Raw genomic sequence first — 15,858 nt, 5'->3', positions numbered from 1 at the left:
ATCCGGCCACCAGCCCATCTTAAAGATGGTGAAGCTCAGAGGACTTAAAAGCTCGCTGAAGACCGTGTGTCACAGGTCAGGACCTGGTGCTTTTATATATGAGTGATAAACTTGAGAGCATAAATGGGTTAATGAATGGATGGATGGATGATGGAGGGTGAGGCCAAGTGTGTTTGGCTTCAAGCCCTAGCTCTTGCCTGAGTCACACAGCAGGAGTCTTCTCAAAGAACAAAATGGCAATCCCACGGAAAGGAGGGCGAGCCACACAAACTCTCTGGAGCCTGAGGTGCCAGCTGCTTTGAGCACAGTTTCCTCTCATGCCTGGTTGACCATCCATGCATTTCTACAGAGACCCTTCCGCTCTCTACTGCCCTTCCAGATGCCTGGGAGGCCCCGTGAGTCTTTCCTGCTCACAGCTACCTACAAGGCTCACCCAACCCAAGCCTCTTGCAGCTGTTCAAGCCCAGAGACAGGCCACATGCTTCTGCCTTTCTGGAATCTTTCCGACTACCCCTGGGACACTCAAAACCAGCTGCCCTTTGCAAGGTGCTGTATGCCTTCCCTACCTCAGGTTTTGTCGTTTTCTCCAGGACAATATTTGTCTTCCCATTACTTTAATCATGCCTCTCGGGTCCAGCAGAGAGGCCTTGGAGGGGAATTAGTCAGAGTTATTTTTTGTTTGCCGTACTGGGGAGAACAAACAGGCTTGTTTGATTTACCTGTGTTTTCCCAGTAGGTAGACCCCTTGGAGCAAACACAAGCAGCCTCTCTTCCTGCCCTTCTGACCTGGAACATTTAAAACCCAGAGGGCTTCCAGCAGGGGTGAGCCAGAATGCCAGTGTTGTGTTCTGTACCGGGATGTCTGAGCCCAAGCTAAGTTCCCAAGCCTAAGAAGTAACTGTTTCCTCTAAAGTAACAGCCAGCCCTGTCACCATGACATAGCTTGATCTGAATGAGACTGTGTAGATAAAGGGCTCCAGGGATGAGTGCAGGATTCGATAGAAGGTAAGACCTGGAAGGAACTTGCATTTGTTGCTGAGCGGGGACCCTGCTGGTGGAGCTCCGCAGAGCTGGCTCCCTTCAGTTCTGGAGGAGCTGTCTATGCCCAGTGCTCCTTGTTGGACTGCTTCCATCACTCACACTACACTCGGGCACTTCCCATGAGCCACTGCGGTGTTTCCGGGGGAAGAAGCAGCAGTGACATCTGCCTTCTGGAATAGGGAAGGGAGTGTGCACATCACAAGGCAAGTTAGAAAGGGATGTGGCGAGTAGACCCACTTAAGGGAATACGCCACAGGTGGGGTCGGGGACGGGAGGGCTGGGTCTCAGGAACACACCTTACAGTCGGTCTTCTGAAGGCTGATTAACTGCTTAGAGCCTCAGTGACTGTGGAGAGGTTGGAATGTGGCAAGTCCAGAGTCAAATTATCTTGGGCTAATCTTTACCCTTCCATAATAGACATTTGTTTTGCTCTTCTTTGGAATGCAACAACAGACCCTAGCTCCCACCAGCCAGAAGTCTATCAGGCTGGAGGAAAGTCACAGGGATGTTGCTTGAGAGCATCTGACACCCAGAATTGAGTTTCCCCCTTTTTCTTCTAGCCGCCTACCTGATGTGCCCACCAGTGACTTTTTGAAGTGCGTTGATTTTCTCTGTTCAGTTACTATAACAACTCCACCAGACTGTTACCATGCCGGAACGTGGAATTCAGAGTGAATCCGTGTCCCCAGGCCATGGCCACTTGCACTTGACTCCGGAATAAGCTTCTCTTTGAGATGAGAGCTGAGCTTTTACATCAGTAGAAGAGAATCAATCTAGTCCAGGCCTTTGTGGATCCCAAACCAAATTCTTAGTTAGGCCTATGCCACTTCCTGCCCAAATGAAGAGTCTGGAAAGGTGCTCTGTGACCATTGGCTCTTCTCCCAACTGTCTCTGAGGACTTCATCAGCCAGGGAGCAGGTGGTGAGAACCCAGTATGGTGCTGTTATTACAGCAGAGAATGCAGAAGGCAGGAGCCCAAGGTAGGGAGCAGGCAGACACCAAGATGGCTGTGATTGACTTTGGAATTCCTGTGGACTAGCTGGGAGTAGAGTTGAACTAGGGAGGGACAGGCTCAGTAATGTCCCTGCACTGCACAGTGGGTGGTGGGGATCAGTGAACCAACAGACCAATGGAAGGCTTACTAGCATCTGGTGGCTTCTGGGAGTTTTCCCACCTACATTCTTCTCGGAACTCTCCACTCGGGCAGGCAATCGATTCTCTGCCTCACTGTGTGGGAAACTGAGACCCTGAGATGGAAAAGCTCATAGGTTGCTGACTGATTGGAAATATAGTATAGATTTAGATCTGTCTTTTTTTTTCCTCCTATAACTTCAAAATCACGATCAGTTTCTCTCAGTGAACAATCATCTCTGTCATCAATACCCTCAACATCAGCACCACAATCTTGGGTACTGCCGTCACCAGCATCAGTACCACCATCAAATTCACACCATGGTGCTGCCATTCACCATCACCAGCTTTGGGAGACAGGGTAGAATCCTAGTCCTGCCACTCAAATGACTTTAGGCACGTCAGAGCATCTCTCAGCTTTGGGTTCTTTATCTATGACATGGGGCTAGACAGGCAGAGGGCATAAAGTAGTAAAGGTGATAGAATCTAAGTTCTACTGTCTCCACTCTACAAGTGTGGTGATGCTTAGTCACCAGGGAGCAGTACTATTTGGAAGGATTAGAAGGATTAGGAGGTGTGGCCTTGTTGGAAGCACATTACTGGAGGGTGGACTTTGGAGTGTCAAAGTCCATGCCAGTCTATCTGTCTGTCTGCCTGCCCCCTTCTCTCTCTCTCTCTCTCTCTCTCTCTCTCTCTCTCTCTCTCTCTCTCTCTCTCCCCCTCCCTCCCTCCCTCCTTCCCTCCCTCCCTCCCCCTAGAGACTGGGATGACTTTTCCAGCATCATGTCTGCCTGTGTGTCGTCATGTTCCCTGCCATGATAATAATGGACTAAACCTCTGAAACTGTAAGCAAGACTACAATTAAATGCTTTCTTTTATAAGAGTTTCTTTTATCAGGTCATGGTGTCTCTTCACAGCAATAGAACAGTGTTTAAGATGCTGCTTTAGTTAAGTCCATCAGTGACCTCCATGGTGGCATTCTAAGTGGCCTCTGAGAACCTCTGACACATCTGGCCACTTCTTCCTCCTGCCTGGGGCACTCACTTTCTACTTCTCCTTCCAAATATCAGATCCTCCAGACCCCACCCCTTTGCTGCCACTGTCTTCCAAAGAACCCTGAGCCTTCCAGTCTCCCAGAGTCTGATGCAGCTTCAGCTTTCTTCAGCCAAGGCCGCCATCTGCTTTCCTTTCTTTGAACCCCCTCCCCTCCTCCAACACCAACCTTCACAGTACCAGGACATGTTGAACCACTAACCTTAGAGTAGCCACAGAGAGCCCCTGACAGAGGAGGACCCTTCCCTTGTCATTCTGAGACTAAAAGAAAGGTCTTAAAGGAGTTAAAGGGCCAATTCTGAGCAGATTTCTTTCTTTCTTCCTTCCTTCCTTCCTTTTTTTTTTTTTTTTTTTTTTTTTGGAGGAAGTTTGAGGGCCTGTGTTTTTTGACTGTGCATCCCTTTTGTCTTCCTGATGTTTACTGGGTAAACTAGCTCCTTAAGATTCTTTTAAAAAGATTTATGTATCTTAATTATATGTATGTATGTGTGTGTGTGTGTGTGTGTGTGTGTTTTGCTTGCATGTATGTATGGTTCCATATGTGGGTGTGGTACCCGTGGAGGTCAGAAGAGGGCATCAAATCTCCTGAAATCATGAATGATTGCAAGCTGTGATGGGAGTGTTGGGATTTGAACCTGGGTCCTCTGCAAGAGCAATACCTCTGCAAGTGTTCTCAACCACTGAGCCATTTCCCCAGTCCCTACATTGGTCTATTTTTTGGTTTCGTGGCAAAATACCAGAGATAAATCAACTTCAAAGAGGCACCTTAGGGCTTCTACTGCTATGATAAATACCATGATTAAAATGAACTCGGGGATGAGAGGGTTATTTTACTTTACAACTCTCAGGTCCCACTCCAACACTGAGAGAAGTCAGGCAGGAACCTGGAGGCAGGAACCTGGAGGCAGGAACTGAAGCAGAGACCAGGGAGGAGTGCCAAGTTACTGGCTTGCTCAGGTTTTTTTTGTTTTTTGTTTGTTTGCTTTTTGTTGGTTTTTTTCTTATATACCTGGGGACCATCTGCTCACAGTGGACTGGATGGATGCTTTTAACATTAAACATCCATCAAGAAAATGTTCCTCAATGGAGACGATTCCTCAACTGATATCCCCTCTTCCTAGTTGACTCTAGTTTATGTCAAGTTGATAACACCAACCAAACCAAAACTATCTGGTGCTGCAGGTAAGATTGGTTTGAGGTTTCAGGGGTGTTTGTCAAGGCTAGGTAGTTCTGTTGCTTTTTTATTTCGTCCTGGATGGGAAGCAAAGAAGAAGCCAGAGGAGGGCAGGACCATTACAGATAAGAACAATCAGTGCTCTTAACCGCTGAGCCATCTCTCCAGTCCCCCAGTGGCTAAACTTTTGATGGCATCAATGTCCTCATGATCCATTCACCTCCCTAGTGAGTGACCAAGCCTTTACCCGACAAGTCTCATAGGGGTGCTTTATATCTAACTCATTAACACTCAGATAGCATTGGAGGAGATTAGAACCCCCAAACTCCTCAAACCCTGAACATATCTATTCTGAGATGTCTGTGGTGCAGGACTTCTTAATGGCTGGTCCCTATACCTGCAATTCTACATGGAAGCTCTAAGCACAGTGCCAGAGAAAAAGCCCAGAGTGACTGGGGACATCTCAGCTTGTGTTCTTGGATCTCTGAAATGGGTTTGCCTTGGGGTGCGAGGGATTGACTCTGTCTCCCCTATCAGGGGCCTGTTCAGAGACAGATGGCCTCATTGGGCTGTACACACACACACACACACACACACACACACACACACACACGCACGCACACACACACGAGCAGAACTCGTTCGGGTCCTCTTGGCCTCAGGAGCATTCTGATCCGGTGCCAGGAGAAACAGATTGCCAGTTCCTTTCTGGGACTGTGGGTGGCTGGGTTTGAGAGAACTCTCTTCCAAGAACGTGTTTTCTCTTCCATGTTCAGGATGCAACGTGCTTCCCACTGTGCTCTTTTGAGGCTGGCCTAGCTGCAAAAGCTGCTGTGAGGGGGATCCTTTATGAAAGAGTGTGTGTGTGTGTGTGTGTGTGTGTGTGTGTGTTTGTGTGTGTGGTCACCTTTGGCATTGTCCCTTTGTGCCTGTTGCATAGGACTACCCAATTCAGACCACTATCCACTCCTCACTGACAAATTAACCTTCCTACCAACGGCTCAATGCGATTGGTTAGTCCCTTGCTCAAGAGCTACCCAGCAGCTTCCATGATCTCTAGGATACTTTCACAGGCTTCGTGTTCACTCAGGAATCCTGAAGCCTGCCCTTCTTTGGCCTTTCTTACCACATTTCTTCACTACGACTTACCATCTCCTTTCTGGGCTGGCCGTCTGCCCACCCTTCTCAGAGCACACTGGCTTGATGGCTGCATCCACATGTCCCTCCCCTTCCCACTTGCTGTCTCTCTAAACTACTTCCTGTTCTCCTAGGTGGGCTGAGGATAACCCTTGCAAAGGCCCACCTGCTGTCCGTGGGACCCACTCATTGCTAAGACTGAATATCTAATGAAAGCAACTTAAAGAAGAGTTCGGGGGTTGGGGATTTAGCTCAGTGGTGGAGCGCTTGCCTAGGAAGCGCAAGGCCCTGGGTTCGGTCCCCAGCTCTGGAAAAAAAAAAAAAAAAAAAGAAGAGTTCGTTTGGGATTACGGCTTGTGGCTTGTCCGTGCAGTCTATGATGAGGAAGTCATGGTGACAGAAATGTGACACAGGTGCTCATATTGAGCGCATGTCTTTGTGTGTATGTATGTTTGTGTGTGCATGTATGTTTGTGTGTTTCTGTATCCAAGCATCTCTGTGTGCCCCTGGATATGCCTGTCTTGTGTATGTGTGTTTGTACCTATGTCTCTCTGAGTGTTCTCATGTGTGTGTCTGTATGTGCACATATGTATATACCTCTGTGCATCTTTATGTGTTTCTGAGTGTGTGTGTGTGTGTGTGTGTGTGTGTGTGTGTGTGGTGTATACTTTGTGTATTTCAAGGGTACAGTCCTAGGGTACTTCTGAGAGAGCCTTTTCTCTACAGCCTTAACACAGGGACCCCAGGCAGTGCTGGCTGCTCGGTCAAAGCAGAATGGAGTAAGGAACTCCCTCCCAAACAGATCCTGCTCTGCGTTAGCTCTTTTACCCAACGTCTTCCCACCTTTTTGGAAAATTAAGGCAGTTCTATATAAAGTTTCACAATTTTCAAAACTTCATGTTGTTCTTATATCTCGTGGTAAGCCTGCCATAGAGTGAGGGCAGAGACCACTCTAGGCTACCTCAGATGAGGGAACGATCTCAGGGCTTCACGCCACAATCCCAGGCAGAAGGTGACTGAGCCGACCTGTCTCTGAAGATTATAGTGACCTTTGAACTGTGCTGTTTCTTCCCTCACAGAGTATGTACTTTGAAAAGCTTCTAATTTTCTCATTCCCTCACCTCTTTTTCCTCTTCTTTCTCCTCCTCTCCCTATCCTATCTTCTCTCCCTCTCTTCTTTGCCCTCCTTAAAGGAAGATTCTGTCTCAAGCTACAGAGTCATCTTTTTTCCAAGACTTACTTTTAAAAAATTGAGACGGGGTCTTGCTAAGTATCCCAGGATGGCCTTGAACCTACAGTCCTCCTGCTTGGATCTCAGGAGCTGTGGGATTCCAGGTGTGCCACCACGCCCAGCTTTCTTGTTTGCTTCTTGATCTCAAGAGTGGCAGACGGCAAATCAGCAGATTTCTCCCCTGGGGGGAGAAACCAGCTAGGCGCTAGCTAGGCAGCTTTCTGCGTTGCAGTTCACAGCAAGTACAAGGACCGCAAACCATTGAGCAATCTTCCCTTGAACCATCTGCTTATTGTTTAATTATCTTCTGACTGAAGAAATGGAAAAGCTGACACATAGTTGAACCCGGCGAGAGTCAGGTTCCGCATCCCCCTCTTTGTGGACTGTGTATAGAACACCAGTCTGCCAACATCTCCTGGTCTCTCTGGGACACTGGCAGAAAAACACAGACAAATATTTATATTGCGTGGACTCAAGATGGTTTTCATTTTTTTTTCATGTTTAACCGATTTCAAATGAACGACAATGGCCCTTAATGTGGTTACAGGAATTTGTCATTAATTGTCACTTGAAATTGGACCCAGCTGGTCTGTCTGCCTTTGCTAGGTTCTGGTTCTTACTGACGTGGGCTGCTTCCCACTGGCTGGCTGCACTCCAGCTTAGAGGAGGCACTGGTCCCCATTCCATGTGGACAAAAGGGAAGTTCAGAGCACTGCTCTTTGCACACGGCACTTGAAGTTGGGAAGCCGTGTGAAGGCCACAAAATCAAGTCATCCTAGGTGCACTGTCCTTTCTCAGCAGCAAAGATACAAACTCCAGGCTCAAAGAGATGGGAACACAGCTGAATGGCCAGGAGACACAGGGGTGTGCTTCAGGGTTTCAGAGTATTTGTATGTGCGTGTGAAAGTATGAGACTTAATTGGGGTGTCTCCCTCTGTATATCTCAACCTTATATTTTTGAAACAGGGTCTCTCATTGAGCCTGGAGTCCACTGATTGGCTAGACCAACTGGCCAGAAACCCCTGGGGATCCACCGGCCACCGCTTCCCCAGCATGGGGGTTACAGGCTGTGCCATCATGGCCAGTGTTTCAGACATGTGATGGGAATCTGAACTTAGATCATGCTTGCCTGGCAGGTACTTTACGCTCTGCCTTGGGGGTGGGGATTATCATTCACACCTGGTGGCTTTCAATTTCTGTTTCATTATGGTTATATAGTGTAGCCAATACTTTTATAGGAAATTGTTGACGGGATGTTAGGAAGACAGGTTTAATTAAAGTGGATACGAGAAGCCTGTGAATAAAGAAGGGATTAAATCACACTGGTAGTATGGGTAGAAGTGGTAAGAAGAATCCATAGTCCCATGACAGGGCTTCCTATGTTCTTGGAGATGAAGAAAATGCAACTTCTGCCCAAGCACAGAAAGGAAGAGTCACCTGGTTGATTAGTAATGTCTGCCCTGGTCACTGGATGGGATGGTTGTACTCGGGATATGTATGTATTATTCAGGGCTGAATGGTCCTCTGGGGACCTTTAACAGTTGAGGAGGGAATGGAGCTGGCCTCCCTCTAGTCTATCACGCTGGAGGCTGAGACCAGGAGGCCAGATGGAGAGGCTTGAAAGCAGGGCCTCTCACACACAATCCTCAGCATGTTGACTCAGAAGCAGGAGGTTGGGTCAGGACTTAACATTCTTCATTTCTGACAGGCTTCCAGAGGCTGCAGTTGCTGCTGGTCTCTGGGACGTCTCAGAATAGCAAGGACAGCTCTGGAACCTGAACCAATGTTCCTTTGCTTCAGGCGTAACTGCCTGCATGGGGGTCTGTGCAATCTCACTCTAATCATGTCTGAAGGTTCACTGCTCTACCATTGCAGACAGTCACTCAGGCAGACACAACACTGACAGGGTCTCTGAGCTGACCAAGTAGTTAGGTAGACTGACCGGGGAGTCCAGGGAGCTCTGCCTCTGTCTCTCTGCTGGGAGTAAAATTTCTCTCTCTCTCTCTCTCTCTCTCTCTCTCTCTCTCTCTCTCTCTCTCTGTCTCTCTCTCTGTGTTATGTGTGGTGTGTGGTGTGTATCTATCTCTGTCTCTGTCTATCTGTCTTCTTTGGTCTCTCTGTATATGTGTGTATGCATGTGTGTGTGTGTGTGTGTGTGTGTGTGTGTGTGTGTGTGTGTGTGTGCATGCTATCATGCCCACATTTTTAACATTTACTTTTTAGTATCACTCTGCCCACCTGCTTTACTTGGGTTCTAGGGCTCCAACTCAGGCACTCATGCTTGCAGAGTGACCACTCCACCAGGCAAGTCTTCTCTGACTGAGCCATTTCCTCAGCCCCAGATTCAGTGTTTACTGGGATGCTCTCCGTTTGCAATAGGTTAGGAGAGTGTATTGATTTTTAAGTAGCATCTTCTGATATGACAAAAACAAGCCAGACAAACTTCAAAACTTGCATTCTTTTTTCTTTATTCTTCTTTATTCTTTATTCTTCATTATTTAGCACACCAGTACTGAAGGCCACTCAGGCAGTACACGGGATCTTGAAAATTAGAAGTAAACTCTAGATGTCTCCATCGTGACTCGACAGTAAGTTTCACGGCTTCTGCTGCCTGTGTCTTTAGTGTGTGGTGTTAATTCTGTTAAATGCTGTTGTCACAGAGTTCCTTAAATAGTTTTTAATGGGCTTTAATTTGCAGGAAAATGCTCTGCTCAGGATACAGGGGGCAGGGGTTGTCAAAAAATTTTTTTTAAATGAACAGATAGGATTCCTCAGAAAAACTTTTAGGCAGTCATTTGCTGGTTATGGTTCTAACACACATGATGTGTGTGTGTGTGTGTGTGTGTGTGTGTGTGTGTGTGTGTACTAGCAAGCAATCAAAAGGGAGGAAGGGAGGGAGAGAGAGACAAAGAGAGAGAGAGAGAGAGAGAGAGAGAGAGAGAGAGAGAGAGAGAGGGAGAGAGAGGTTGTAGAAGAAATTGATTCTCTGATTCTCTCCTTCTGGGAATTGAACTTGGGCCACAAGGCTTGGCAGCAAGCACCTTTACCCACTGAGTCATCTCATTGGCCTGGACCACAGAAGTAGTTCCTCTTTATCGTCTGGGTTCTTGGAAGGGACTCTTTCAACCACATGAACTAATTAGGATGGTAGGGAAAATACAAGCAGGTTGGGAATTTCACTGTGCATTGAAACCTTAGATCTGCTCGGGTAATTAATATTATTAATTATCTGTGAGGAAAGAACCCATAACATAAAATCCTTCTTTAAAAATCTGCTGGAAGTGAAATTGCCACCATCCCAGCAACCAGGAAACGGACAGGTGGAAGAAAAAGGAGAAAATTCCCTTTGTTGTTGTTGTTACCATGGTGTCTTTGTATGATTTCAGGCAAAGCCGATGTCATTTGGACACTAGAGTTGGGATCTCTTCCCTGTGTTTTAAGATGTCATCATAGATCTGTATGTTAGAAGCGTGGTCCTAATAAGCAATCCTGTGTCCCTTCACAGAGAGAAACAACAGCCCCCCTCTCAGCTCCACCTTTGCCAATGCCAGCTAAGGTGCTCACGAACTCCTGGCTTCACAGAGGACAGAGGTCAAAAGCCATCCTAGGAGGTACAAGAGAATGACCCAGTCTCCTAGAGGAGAGAGTCTCAACTGGGCCACCTTCTGTTCAGGTGGCATCTGGTTGGGAAATACGTATTAGAAACATTTTTTTTTCTAAAATAGCGAAAAATGTGTCACACAGAGAGAAATTGACAAGCACAGTTACACCGTGAGATTCCTACACTTGGGTGCTCTGTAATGTGTCCTCAAGTTTGCTTAACCAATAAAATGCAAAATGGTAGGATTTGAATGTTCTTGTTCAACAGGCAGATGCAGTTAGCATTCTGTAGGCCGCTGTATACAGACACTCATAAGCGTCACCAGGAGTGTGACCGTTCAGCCTGTGTCACTGTAACGGAAGCTGGAGCAAACTCTGCTGAAGTACACTCTTGCTTATTTAGGCTTTTTTTTTTTTTTTACAGCAAACTTTATTCCAAACTACTACTTCCACCCCAAAAAGTACATATAAAATTCATATATTCGCATCACAAACCACCAAACCAAAAATATCTCCTCAATTTGCGCAGCCATTTTCTTTTGTTGTTCTTGGAGACAAGAGTCTTGCTCTGTAGCCTGAGCTCTTCTGGAACTCACTGGTGTAGCCTAGGCTGGCTTCAGATGGGAAGTTCTCCTGTCTTAGGTTCCCAAGACCTACAGATAAGTACCATCACACTGGCTCGCTTAATAATCTTAAATAACAAAACAGCTAGGAAACACGTAGACACCCAATGTACAATTTGAGAGCTGTTTAGCTAAGTAAATATTTAATATTCAGCAAAAATCATAGCATTGAAATCGGAAAGTTCTTGAGTTTCGAGAGAATGCCTGTGTACCTTTTTGAGATGGATTTGTGTGTGAAGACCGAAATATTTTAACTGAGAAGAAACCAAGTGTGTGGGCTTGTTTCTCCTCCCAGTGGGCTCTCCAGGGCAGTCTTCACTTGACTACAACATACAATTTTGCTTGTCCTCTGCGATGTCATATACTAAAAACCCTTCGCCAGGCTCAATATAGAGAGCTTGCCTGGCATACGAGAGAGTCCTGGGCTTGATCCCCAGCAGTTATGCTAGGCTGTGGAGGCAAATGCCTGCAATTTCATGGGAAGCAGAGCTCATGACAACTGGGAGTTCAAAGCCCGGCTCAGCTGTGTGAGATTCTGTTTCAAAAACTATAAATGGATGGATAGATGGATGGATGAATAAATGGATGATAAATAAGCCCTTTGTTTATGTGACAGCCATACCTAACACTATAGAAATTTCACCCTTGGACTCTCAGGGCCCCATGGCCCTGTTTGTTGCTCACATTCTATTGACCAAGGCCTCATGGCCTGGCCACAGCTTTGTCCTGGGCTCTTGACATACCAAAGCTGCCTTTGTAGCTCAGTGGCTCTTGGTCCCCAGGACAGGACTCTACCTCTCTGCCCCTGCACTGTAGCCTCACGTTCTGCACCACGGGTTGTTTCCGATCCACCAACCTCATTGGTTTGACTCCTCCTTCAAGCCCTTGTCAGGTGTGGGTCCCCCAGCTCTCCGAGGTTCTGATAGAAAACACAATGAGTTCGCATCCCCAAAGACCCATCTCTCAGGTTGTTCTAGATTGCATCTAGCCGACAAATGGGACTGACGGTCGCATGTGGCAAGCACTTTAGCCACTGAGCCACCTCCCAAGCTCTTCACTGGAATCTTGCAACATGCGGAGCACCAGGTCTGAACAGGTACTTGGTGTCGACATGTAATTTTGTTAACTTTTAATTAAAGACATTAAACATTTCTTCAGTACTGACTATTGATTTTAGTACTTGCTCTTCTGTGGGTGTCTTGAAAACAAATCCTATTTTCCATCTCTGGCTTGAATTCGGTGTGTCTATTGCAGTGGGTTTGATGCCTGGGAGACTTGAGAATCAATGTGGTCCCAGCTGGAGAAGTGATAGGCTGGCTCCTATTTAGGAAACTCTAAACTACACAAAGAAAGCTAGGGGGTGCTGGGGAGATGGCTCAGTGGTTAAGAGCACTAACTGCTCTTCCAGAGGTCCTGAGTTCAATTCCCAGCAACCACATGGTGACTCACAACCGTCTGTAATGGAATCCGATGCCCTCTTCTGGTGTGTCTTGAGACAACAGTGTACTTATATGAAACAAACAAATAAATCTTTAAGAAAAAAGAAAGAAAGAAAGAAAGCTAGGAACTCTGCCTGCCTTTAAACAGAGGCAACCCCAAGTAGAGGTTCGGTGTGTCTGTGTGCAATTATTCTATTATCTTCATTCTTTTTTTGTCAACTGGACACAGGCTGAAGTTATCTGGGTAGAGGAACCCCAACTGAGGAAAATGCCCACGTCTGATTGGCCTATAGGCAAACCTGTGCTGCAGTTTCCTGTTTGATGATTGATGTGGGAGGGCCCAGTGCACAGTCCGTGGGGCCATCCCTGGTTAGGTAGTCCTGGGTTGTGTAAGAAAGCAGGCTGAGCAGGCCACGAGAGGCAAGCCAGTAAACCGTGTTCCTCCATGGTCTCTGCATCAGCTCCTGCCTCCAGCTCCTGTCCAGACTTTCTTCATGACAGGCTACAATAACCCTCCCCGCCCCCATCCCCATGTAGCTTTTGGCCATTGTGTTTCATTCAGCAGCAGAAACCTAATTAAGACATCTATGCTCTTGGGATTTCCATTTCACTGTGGGAAGATGAAAAAGTTCTGCCCTTCCTGTGGAGAGGTCTTGAGGATTGAGGGCCTCTGTACTGTGACCCTAAATGTTGAGGCCCTCAGCAAACAGACTTTTCTCCCGATTCCAGAAAGCTCCCAGGTCATTGTGATCTGTCTGGCTAAAGAGAGGAGCTCCTGCTGTCCTGGTCATAAGTTAAAAGAAACCAGTGTTGAGTCTGCGAAGTTTTGCAGTCCTGTTAGTTTTAACCTTGAGTGTGGGATCTCTGATTTCCCAGCTTCTATGCTAATATGAATTAGAACTGCTGTGGGAAGAGGAGACGCCGAATTCAGACATCACCTCCTCCCCAGCCTCTCCAGGGCTGGATTCTGGGCACTTTACAGTCGTACCTAACATAGGCACCCACAGGGTATGCTTCCTAGATCCTGGCTGAAGTTACATGGTAGCCCTATGGATATATGGCTAAGCCCTTGGGGGTAGGAGAAAGGAGATTGGAAGACACCAAGACTCCATGAACTTCCACAGTCTGAATTTTAAGAGATGCTATCAGCCTGAAGAGAAATTTGAGGCTTATCTACTTTCCCCAGCACCATTTCCTGTCATATCTCCACCAGCTGCTGTCCACATCTTCCTGGAAGCATTTTTACTGTTTCCCCTGGTAAATTTGAGTCTGGAATTCTCACTTGACAGACTGAAAACTGAGATTTCAAGAAGTGTGGGCTGGGGAGATGGCTCAGTGGTTAAGGCACCTGCTCTGTAAGCATGAGTAGTGGAGTTGGGATCCTGGCATCCAAACAAAAGCATATGCTAGGGTTAATCAGGAGGTGGGAGGGCCCTTGGAACGTACTGGCCAGCCACTTTAGCTTAATTGTTAGGCCCCAGAATCGGTGAGAGGATCAAAAATACTGTGGGTTGTTTCCACAGAGAGTCTGACCTAGAGGATGCATGTCCCAACTGTCATCAGAGAAGCTTCTCCTTGCCATAGGTGGCAATCGACACAGAGACCCTCAGCTGGTCAACAAGCAGAGACTGAGACCGTGGAGTGCTCAGCCCTAAATGGGACATTCCCATCCCTCCCTCCCAGGCCCAGGGATCTCTGTGGAAGAGGAGCTGGAAAAAGTTTAAGAACCAGAGGTGGCAGATGACTTCAAGGAGCCAGGGGTTTCTGGACACAGCAGGACAGCTACATATACAAACTCAGAGTAACTGGGACAGCATGCCCAGGACTCACACAAGCTAAAGCTGGACAAAACTCCAGCCTGGAGCGAGGAGATGGGCGTGAAATCCCACCACACTCTGAGAAGCTGCTGGCATTTGATGGCTTCTGGTACCGTTTGATGGAGAGTCCTCTGGCATGTGGGCCACACTCCAGGACAGACTTCAAATCGAAGAGTGGTTGGGCAACACACACTGGACTTGATGGGAGAAGTTGGGCTGGTGGAGAGGTGAGGGTAGATCTGGGAGGAGGCAGGGGACGGGAGGGGATGGTGATAGTGAGATATAGTATGAAATTCCCAAAGCATTAGCATATTGTTTAAAAATAAGGTGGAGCAGCATTGAAGAAACCATTTGATATCAGCCCCTGGCCTCATGCATGTATTCAGACATGGGCATGCCCACACAAACATGGACACATATACGTATGCACACACACACACACACACACACACAAACACACACACAGAGGAGGGGGAGGGAGAGTGAGGTTGAAGTAACTCCTCCTTTCCTCTTTTGATTTGATAAATGTTATTCTGAAGTGGAAACGGGTAGGTGGCTTTAGGGTCATGTTCTGTGCTCTATGTGCATACGTGCTACAGGTTTGGAGCTTAGATTCAAATGTTTTCCAGGAGGGCTGGTCCCGCTGGCTGATTGTCCCCAGCTGTTGTCATTAAGGCTCTAGCTTCCCAGTAATCATCCAGAGACTTTCCCCCTGAGCCCAGGATGACCATTCCAACTTTAGTCTTCTGTCAGGTGCTGAGGCCAAGGCTTTCCAGCCTCACTGTGCCACTGTCTCATGGCTTAACGGGGAGGCCACCTGCACAGGCCCTGTACCAGCTGCCTGCCGTACTGAGAGGCATCTTCTACATGTACTTTCTAGAATCATGATAGACATTAGCCATTGAGAGCGGAGGCTCCATGTTCACCTGAGTGTCCCAAGCCTCTCCCTCTCTCCCTCCTTCCCTCCCTCCTTCTCTCCATCTTTCATCTTCCTCCCTCCCCCTCCTCCTCTTCTAAATACAAGGCCTTATTATATAATCTTGGATGGCCTAGAAGTTGCTATGCAGAGCAGTTTGGCCCAGCACTCACAGAGACCTACCTGCCTCTGCCTCTCAATACTGGAATTACACGTGCGTGCCGCTGTGCCCAATTTCTTGGGTGATTTGGAAGCTTGCAGTCAGGCCCCAACGTTTGTATTGGCAGAGTTTCTTATCAGTAGGGCCATGTCCTGTCCCCCTCCCCCCATTAAGCTAATTGTAGCTAGAATTGTGTCACTACCTCATCCCAGTATCTGCCAGAGTCCCACTAACTGAGAGTCTGTGGCATTTGTGCTCTGAATCTTTAGTGAGTTCCCAAGATCTTCCTCAGCACCCTAAAATGTAGTGACTTTTGCCATCCACATTGCTTTTTATATAGACAAGTTTCAGAGGATTAAAAACCATTACCCAGTTCTAATAATATCTCATTAGGGTTGTCCCTGTCTTTTGTGATCCAAGTGAGATTGCTTTAAACCAAGTTTCTCTTCTGCAGAAGGCCTAGGAGCCCACATTTTCTGGGACTCTCTAGGGCTCCATATGCTGTGGGCTTTCATAGCCTCAGGCTCCTGGTGTTT

The 15,858-nt window shown here is 47.3% G+C and overlaps 1 long non-coding RNA gene across 2 annotated transcripts; it reads left to right on the top strand.

The window, feature by feature from the left end:
• Positions 1-1,345: 1,345 nt before the first annotated feature.
• LOC102552398 (uncharacterized) lies at positions 1,346-10,610 on the top strand. 2 transcript variants are annotated; one of them, XR_005488247.2, is made up of 4 exons: positions 1,346-2,021; positions 7,734-7,903; positions 9,270-9,355; positions 10,273-10,610. It is a non-coding gene; the product is annotated as an uncharacterized LOC102552398 (long non-coding RNA). The 2 variants fall into 2 exon arrangements; XR_356370.4 differs by lacking the exon at positions 7,734-7,903 and having other exon boundaries at positions 1,423-2,021.
• The last annotated feature ends 5,248 nt before the right edge of the window (positions 10,611-15,858 follow it).

This window comes from Rattus norvegicus, chromosome 8 (genome assembly GCF_036323735.1).
Source record: "Rattus norvegicus strain BN/NHsdMcwi chromosome 8, GRCr8, whole genome shotgun sequence".
NCBI classification, from domain to species: Eukaryota; Metazoa; Chordata; class Mammalia; order Rodentia; family Muridae; genus Rattus; species Rattus norvegicus.
This window is presented reverse-complemented; position numbering and strand designations above follow the sequence as displayed.